This window comes from Camelus dromedarius, chromosome 11, assembly GCF_036321535.1.
Source record: "Camelus dromedarius isolate mCamDro1 chromosome 11, mCamDro1.pat, whole genome shotgun sequence".
NCBI classification, from domain to species: domain Eukaryota; kingdom Metazoa; phylum Chordata; class Mammalia; order Artiodactyla; family Camelidae; genus Camelus; species Camelus dromedarius.
This window is the reverse complement of record NC_087446.1, coordinates 8095044-8104013: the sequence shown is the minus strand read 5'-3', so window position 1 is coordinate 8104013 and position 8970 is coordinate 8095044. Positions and strand designations below refer to the sequence as shown.

Here is an 8970-nt window from a genome sequence, read left to right as displayed (position 1 = left end):
GGGGGAGGCTGCGGGCGCACAGGGAGGCAGGCGGGCTGCTCCCGGCGGCAGGAGGAGAAGTTGCCACCCTTTCAGCTGTTCCGGCCTTTATAAAGGAGAAGGGAGAGTGCGAGAGGTGGGTGGAGACAGCCTTTCCTCTTCTGGCCGAGAGTCAGCGCCAGGAGGGGGGGTAGAGGGGCGGGAGCTCCGGGAGGGCCTGAGGCAAGGATGGGGCGCTTAGGGGTCTCCAAAAGCTGAGCAGCCCCTCTGCCAGGAATCTGGCCGCTGGGAAGGAAGAACTAAGGGCAGCCAACTGCTGGGCCCCTCAACACAGTGACCATGGCCTTGTTTCTAGCCCACGTGGTTGGCAGGGTAGGGGGAGTGTCTCCAAGGCCCCCAGCTTGCAGGAGTCCAAGCCCAGCACCTTCAGGACCAGACATTTGCACCCTGTCACAGGTATTCAGGTGAAGGACTCAGGCTCTGCAGAGCCTGCCCTGGTGCTGAGTAGCTGGGTCACCTTGGGCAAGTCACTTCCTTTCTGTGCTCCTCCATCTCACCTCAAAGTGGGGTAGAGTTATTGTGTGGCCTTAATGCCAGAAAGGGCAAAAAGCACCCAGCCCCAAACCAGCCACAAGGTGATCACACAAACCCTGCAGCCAGTACCATTCAGCTGAAAGCTGGGTGCACATCTCCTCCTCCTCGCCGGTTGCCTGGCACACAACAGGCGCTGCCGGCATTGGCTGAATTTGAATTTGTTGAACTGCAAAGTCACACAGCCCCCACCCCCCACAACCCTGCAGCATCCTTGCAGGGCCGCCATCATGGTCCTCCAGTCACCCTGATGTTTACTGCCTCCTTCAGCCCACAGGCTGGCGGCCCAGGACCCTATCCACGCCAGCATTCACACAGTTAACACCTTCAGCCCCCCAGCTCTGGGAGCTGCTATGTCCCTGCCTTCAGCAGTCACACGGTCACAGTCACAGAGTCACACGCTTGCACACTGAGCCCAGCACCCATACAGGACACGCAGGCTCCCTTTATCGCCCAGCTCCTGGCTCGAGGACACCTTTATCTGGTCCCCTTGTGCTGTCTCTGTTGTCTGCCCTTTGCACCCACACATCCCTATGGAGAGGCAGTCTGCTCCTCACAAGTGCACACACTCTTAGTCACTGAGATAGGTGCACTCATCATCTCTTCATAAATCATCTTCTAGGGCCTGAATAGGTAGGGGTGCTGAGGAGGAGGAAGGACTTCCCAGGAGGGCCCCTCTACAAACAGCCACACACACCACCGTCTGTTCATTACTGCCTAGGCAGTGTGGCACAGTGGCCAAGAGACAGGTCAGGGGCAGGTCACCTTGGTTCAAATACTGGTGTGACCACTTGCTGGCCAAGCATCTCTAGGAAGTTTAACTTCTCAGTAACTTGATTTCCTTCCTTACATACAAGATAAATCTATAATTGAAGGGAGGGAGTGATTTCAAAGGGACATGGGGGATTTTTAGGGGTGATGGAAATGTTTGTCATCCTTGCTGGTGATGATGGGTTCAGGCTAGACACATGTATCTAGACTGGTAAGTGCTTTATTCTATTTCAATCCAGTTGTAGAAGAATTTGTACCTACTTCATAGAGTGGTCTGGAGGCTCAGATAAAATAATCCACGTGGAAGCACAGAGTGGGATGCCTGGCACCCAGAGTGCATCGTTTCTTTGCTACGGCTTTCGAGTGTTCCCTGGTGGCCAGGCACTGTTTCAGGCACCGGGGAGATGGCATAATGTTGATACTGCTTTGGAGGAGCCCCCATGAGGAAGGATAGACAGATGCATAAGCAGAAAAATTAGGAGATAGGGTGACAAGGGAGATGGGGTGGGGAGAGATGGGAAGGTAATCTCCAAACACTAGATTTGAAGCATAGGGACTTAGAGCTAAAACTGTGCTCCACTGGACAGCTGGGTGATTTTGACCTTGACCCTCTGAATCCTTCTTTATAATTGACAATGGCTGCTGTTATTATTGAGGTGAACTTATGGTTGGTAGTGTCCTTCTTACTCTGCATGTGATCTCTCAGTGCTCCAGTGAGGTATGGTACTCCTGTCTTACACGTGGAGAAATTGAAGCACAGAGAGAAGAAGCAACTTGTTCAAGGTCACATAGCCACAAGGTTCAAGGTCACATAGTGGTGGAGTTGGGACTTGAACCCAAGCAGTCCCACTGCAGAGCCCACACGCTTACACCTCCGTGCTGTGCTGCCTCCTGGCAGGTAACAGTGACAGCAGTGACATGTCTTACACAGTGCTTTTGTGCGTGGCAAACACGTGAATACACACAATAGCACTTTGCCAGCTAAGAGTGCTGTACCAATAGGAGTTCTGACTTCCATACACAGTGCCATAGGAGCACAGAGAGGGAGCACACAGCTCTGCCCCAGGAGAGGGAAGTGATGGGGGAAGGCTACAGGAAGCAGCATCATTGAGCACCTACTGTATGCAGATCCTGTGTGAAGCACTAGGACATAGAATGAGGAAGGAGAGCCAGTCCTGGCTCTCTGGGACTGCCAGGATCTTGAGTGAGGTAGACACAAATCATTACAGTCTAGATGTCTTTGTGCACTGCTTAGAAGTGGCAGGACAGGGACAGCGGAGGCAGCAGGGACCACATGACACCTGGGCCTGAATGCCATGCTATGGAGAACCCCTTGCCTGCACCCTCTCCTTGCAAACAACATGTCAATGTGTGAAGGAAAGAACACCTCCTCCTTTTCCTCTTGAACAGCTCAACTTAGCTGGCACCTCCTTCAGGAAGCCCCCCAGGCTTGGTTCTTGCTCTGGGTTCTCACAGCATGTTCCCCCACAGTATTGCCATTGCCCATTTATTGGTCTAGCACTAGACTGAGATCCCTTCCAGCTTCTGCAGTGCAGCAGTTGCTCAATAAATGCTTGCTGAAGGAATGAATAAATGAGAAAACATCTTGCCTATTCCTTCCTAGCCTGTTGGTTCCACTTGTCTCAAGGGTAGAAACAGTTGGGGAGGGAGCTTATAACATGAGCCTCTAAACTGAGATGCACAGGGTATCTGAGGGGCACCTCCCTCGCAGACCCGGGAAGGCCCCTGCCCATCTTTGACACGGAGGCTGCTGAGGACTCAGGCTTTCCAGGAGAGCAGGGAGCGGGTTATGTGGGATGGGGGCCACACTTGCATAACTCTCACCCTTCCATCCCCGATAGGTGTGAGCCAAGTGGAAAACTGAGGGGCCACAGCCCTCTGCTAGGTGCCAGAGAGAGCCTGCCCAAGGCGGGGGCTTTTTAGGCTTTTTAGAGCAATCTAAGCTCTCATCCATTAAAAACACCTCACACCCTGGGAGTGGGGCCAGGGGCTGAGGAAGGACTTGGCTTCAATCCCAGGGGCAGACTTGTGCCCTCAAATTCTGAAGGGTGGAATGACATGTCCTGGGCATCCCTGCTCTGCCGAGAGCCCCAGAAACACCCGTGCCAGGCACAGTCATTTTTCCTGGCTTGATGGAGGAGGAGCTGCACCTCCAACTTGGGGACAGTCCAAGGTCAGGCCACAAATGGTGCTCATTTTACACATGAGGAAACTGAGGCTTAGAGAGGACGTGGGACAAGGCTTCCCAGCAGAGACTGCCAGGGTTCAAAGCCCCGTTCTACCATTTATTAGCTCATGACCTGAAACAAGGCACTCCACCTTCAGTCTGAGCTTCAGTTTCCTCACCTGGAAAATGTAGATGACAGTAGTAATTACCTCATGGAGTCAAATGAGTTGATACACCCTAAGTGTTGAAAGCAGGAGAGGGCACCCCAAGAAAGTCAGTTACCCAGTGATCATCATTGCCACTCCAAGCTGCACACACGCACCCACCTGCCAACTCCAGAGACAGGGGAGGAGAGGAACCCATGGCTGGGAAGGCTATAAGCGTGTCACCTGGAGGGGGGTTTGTCCTCACATAGACCCCCACACCCCACCCCACCCAGGTGAGGCTTTGGCCACTGTGGCTGTGAGTACCAGGGAGGAGAGGAGACCCCAGGAAGGCAGACAGACCCCCAGGCCTAGGGAGGCCTGGAGGAGCCCACCACACTGTCTCTGTGGCCTTGGGCCTTGAGTCCTGTATACAAAGGCAAGGGAAACGCAGTGTTTGTTTTCCTGGGGCCCAGGCGGTGCATTTTTAGCTCCTCCAGCCTCCAGACGAGGAAGAGGATGTTTGGACGGGCAGCTCTGATCTACCTGTCCTGGAAGCTGGCTGGAAATGGAGTTAAGCCTCCCAGGGTGAGGGGAGCTGGGCCAGACAGTCTGGGACCTGGTGCTGGTCGGCTCTCCCCAGAGAAGGTTCATCCTCACTGCACCGTGGGCTTCTCACCTGCTGGACCTGGAGCACCTGGAGCACCTGGTACCGTGACATCCTCACCTACAGAGCATTTGCCCTGGGCCAGGAGTGCTACCGGGACTGACAGGAGCCCGGCAATTATTACTATTTTACCAGCAAAGGAACAAGGCTGGCCGAGCCCTCACCCGCTCCCTTGCAGGCTGGTGCTCTTATCTTCGTGTTTATACCTGAGGGAGGGGGCACTGAGGCTCAGAGAGGGATACTAGCTTGCCCAGCATCACCCAGCAAGGAAGCTGCAGCACCCAGATTTGAATCCAGCGCTGTCATGCCAAAGCCCATGCTTTTGCTGTCTCTCTGTTACAGGATGCCTCCCTGCATGGCCTGGATCAGAGCTGCCCAGCTTTTCATGTCACTTTGCATGCAGAAGAGTAAACAAATTGAGCCAGATGCAGGAGGCTGTGCAGGGCTGGAGGCATTGGGCCCCCAGAACCCACCGACCACCCTTGGGGGGAGTGCTGGATTTGGGTTAGCTAGCCCTTTCCAAATCAGGGTGTCCTCGCTGCCGCGTTCTGAAGATTTGATTGGGGATTCTGGAAGGGATGGGGGCAGGCAGCCCCCCTTGGTGGGGGCACAGCCAGGACAACACACAGACCCTCCTTAGCTCTCCAGAGGGATATATCTGTAAGTGAAGGGAACATAATGGGCCTGTCAGAATGGGAACCTAGCTACAGTGTAAAAGTCACAAATTTTTCATCAATATTTATAAGAGCAAATGTTTACATGGCACTCACTCTGTTGACAGCTTGCTCCAAGCCCTTTAGGTGTATTAACTCAGTTAAGCCTTACAACATACCTTTAAGAGAGGAGCCATGATCACCCCCATTTTACAGGTGGGGAAACCGAGATCTGGAGTAGCTTTGCAAGGTCAGGGATGAGATTTGAACCTGGGTGGCCAGTGCCAGCGTCACTCCCTGAACGTCTATGCCTATCTGCCAGGCTGGGCAGAGAGGAAAACACACAGTGCCCAGTTCACCTGGGCCCTGCCCTCACTCACCGGTAGATTTCGGCCCAACTCCACCCCCACCTGGGGAGAGCCTTCTGGTGGGCATTGGTCTGGACCCCTGGCTGAAGGACCCTCCTCTCGCTGAAATGAGTGGTGCCCCACCAGGCCAGGCTGACGCTGGACAGGGGACCCCAGAGTCTGCTAGAAAGGAAACGCAGATGGGAGGTGTGCATGGTCCTCTCTCCCTCGCCTCAGGTTACACTCAAGCCCCCGTCTCCCACCACCACCATTAGAAAGCTCCCCTTTGGGAGAAGTTCTGACACAGCTTCGATGTTCAAGGTCCTGTCCCAGCAGTACAAGCCAAGGGCGTTCAGAAGGGACATCTGGGGTTCAGAGACATCATGTGACTTGCCCAAGTTCACACAGTGAGTCAGGGACAGAAGTGGGTGACCCTCAGTTCTTTTAAGTCCAGGGACCCCAGGCCTTCCTCTGCAGTGGGGCAAGCCCCTGGGACAGTGACTCTGGAAGAGTGTTCTGTGGAAGAGGGTGGGAAGCCATGAGTAGGAGGGAGGGGACTGGGTGAGGTGGGGGGAATAGCCGATGGCTTATTTTTACCCCAAACCACATCTTTACATGCGCTGTCTGCTCCCAGAGTACCCTTCTTGCTCCTCTCCAGCCCAGGGATCACCGCCTTCCTCACCTGGCCTGCCTGCCCACTGGGAGCTTTTCCTGGGGGTGAGTCCCCAGAGCCAGCATGTTGTCCCTTTACACCACTGCCTGGTGGCCACTTGAGGGTGTTGCCACGTCCTGGGTGTATCTTAGGTCCTCCCCAGGGCTGTAAGTGTCTCAAAGGCAGGAACTGCGAACCTGTGCAGGGTTTGGGTTGATGGACGAGAACCCTGCTTGGTGATCCCCTGGCACCGCGCACTTGGTCCACACACAGTGCAGTTAACATCTTCTCATCATGGTCTAGATGGACACCGTTACTCCTCAGAGTGCGGTCCACCCACCACCAGCAGCCGTATCACCTGGGGGCTTGTTAGATGTGTATGGTGTCAGGCCTACCCCAGACCTGCCAAGTCAGAATCTGCATTTTAAGGGGACCCCTGTGCACAGTTTGAGAAGCCCTGATCTAAAGCTTAGGTCAAGAATGGTCCAACATCATGAGTTTGTCTGGCTTAACCCCTGAACCACCTGACAGTCCAGGGGGAGCAAAGTACATTATTCCCATTCTACAGACAAGAAAACTGAGTCCTGGAGTGATCACATGACTTCCCTAGTTCACATGATCAGGAAGTGGCCAAGCCATGTAAACCAGTGCCATCGGCATCAGAGCTACACTTGCTGGAATAGCTGTCCTGGGCCAGTCCGGTGCTGGGCTTGGAGAAGAGCAGTCCTCAGCGTGCTCATCTGCAGAATGGGGTCCCAACACAATCTGATTGTGGGGAGTATGTGCAGATGTGCCCTGTGTGGTGCCAGCTCACCTCTCTGGAGCCCCCTGCCCTTCAGGGGCTTACAGGCTGAGGCAGACAGGTGGAAGACAGAAAGACTGAGACAACTGTACAAACACCCTCAGGTGGTGCTTATATAAGTCAAGCAAACAGAGGGCGGCCCAGCGGGAGTGACTAATCATCTTAATAGGAACCACCACAGCAGCAGGCATAATGCTCCTTCGCCACAGATGCGCGGCCCAGGCACATCCCTGCTGAAGCCACAGAGTTGTCATTGATGGACCCAGGTGGGAGCTCGAGGCCCAAGGAAGCTGGGTCTCCCTCCTCCCGCACTTCTCCCCTTCCTCCTCCTCTTCAGGGCTCTGTCGGGATCGCCTTTATTCCTCCTTAGATGTGAATAGTGCTGAGGAGCCCAGAGTTCATAACCAGCCTCCCCTACAACCCAGCTGTGTGACCCTGGGCCAGTGCCTGCCCTCTGGGCCGTAGATGAGGATAATTCTGGAACCTCCCACATTTGGTCGTGAGGTTAATCTAGCGACTGAATGTAGCTGCTTAGTACACAGAGCGCACTCGGTAAATGGGAGCCGTGGTTACAACTCCCTTCACTTGGACCAGGCGGTCCCCGCAATTTGCCCCAGAGGGAAGCGCCATGGCAACGACCAAGCCCTTATTACGGCTGAGAAGACTGAGGCTCAGGGAGGGAAATTGACTTTCCTAAGATCACCCTGTGGTTTAGAGTTGGAGCAGAGTCAGATTTGAACTTGAGTCACAGGACTCCCACGACAGCGCTCAAGAGGAAGGAAAAGCAAATGTCAGAAAGGCAGACCCCTCCTCAAGTCCCACCCACCCAGAGTAAGATCTTTCCTTGTGTGGGATCTGGTGGGGTCGTGTGGAGATGGGTGTGTGTGTCTGTGTGACGTAGCTGTGAGAGGGAACTGGTGGGGACATGGGGCTGCGTGCATGCGGGCATCTGTGTGTGTCCATGGAAGCACACAGGCCTGGGAGTAAGAAAGGACGAAAATGCCCCAGGTAGCCGGGGATGGCCCATACAGGGGACACTCAGCACCAGCCCCCGAGCCACTGGGCCCCTATGTACAGGCGCTGGGGGGCTTCCGTCCCTGAAGACCACCACGTGGGGGAGGATGCATCTCGGCCTCCGCCCACCATCTCTCCGTCCATCCCCCACCTCCCCCAGCTCCTTCCTGTTTTGATGGAAGGAAAAAATTTCAGCTTTTTCCTTCTTTATTTTTCCAGACGGGTGACTCGCTCGGGAAAGGAATTCCCCCCTCCCCAAACCATCATAATACCTATAAATCGATGCCATAGATACAGGCCCATCCTGTTGTGCTGGGATAGTCACCGCTATTTTTGGGCACTTTATGGGGGTGGTACTCCAGGGGAGGGGATATAGGGGGGCACTCAACTGCCTCTTCCCAGTCCACATCCCCCCCTCCCAGGTTCCTCCCCACCCCCACCCATCCTCCCTGCCCGAGTTCTGGGAGGAGGGAAGGAAGGCTGCTAAGCCAGGGTATAAATAACTCAGGTGGTTACTCAGCTCCTGAGAACATGATAACATGAGTCATGATGTGAAATCAAGAGGAGCAGTGAGCAGCCTTGGGCCGCCACCCTGGGCAGGGCAGTGGGGCTGCAGGCAGAGGAGATCTGGTGCCTGGGGACCCGCGATGGGCAGGGCCCAGGAGGACCGGCAAAGCTGTTGTCCCATGTGTGGTCTCAGGCAAGCCTTTTCCTAGCTCGGACCCTCAGTTCACTCACCCGGAACATGGGGTGGGGTGGACTGGGCTTCCTTCCCAAAGCCCTCCCTGAGCTGGGAAGAGGACAGAGAGCAGGGGCCAAGTTGTGAGCATCTAAGAATTGGGCTCTCTCCCTTCACCTGTCCCAGTCAGTGGCAAGAGCAGGTCTGTTGGAACTTCTGGTCCCATCCCCCTGTTTCCAAGACAGGTGGCCCAAGGAGTTCTTTGGGCCTCGTGGGACTTGCAGGATGGGCAGTGGGGGCTTAGATGGGAGCCCAAGGTTCCTGGACACTTGGCCAGCTGAGCCTTCCCCCACCAAGGTGGCCCTGAACCAGAGACAATCCCCACCCTCCTTTGGCTGCCTGGCCACAGTGTGGACAGGAGGCGTGGGTACAGAAACAGGACACCCTCAAGGATTATTGGCTTAGGCAGTGTGACCAGCCCAGG

General features: G+C 55.1%; 1 long non-coding RNA gene across 1 annotated transcript in view; it reads left to right on the top strand.

The window, feature by feature from the left end:
• LOC135322512 (uncharacterized) overlaps positions 1-8970 on the top strand; it is a 35952-nt gene that overhangs the window by 2657 nt on the left and 24325 nt on the right. The window lies entirely within an intron of this gene.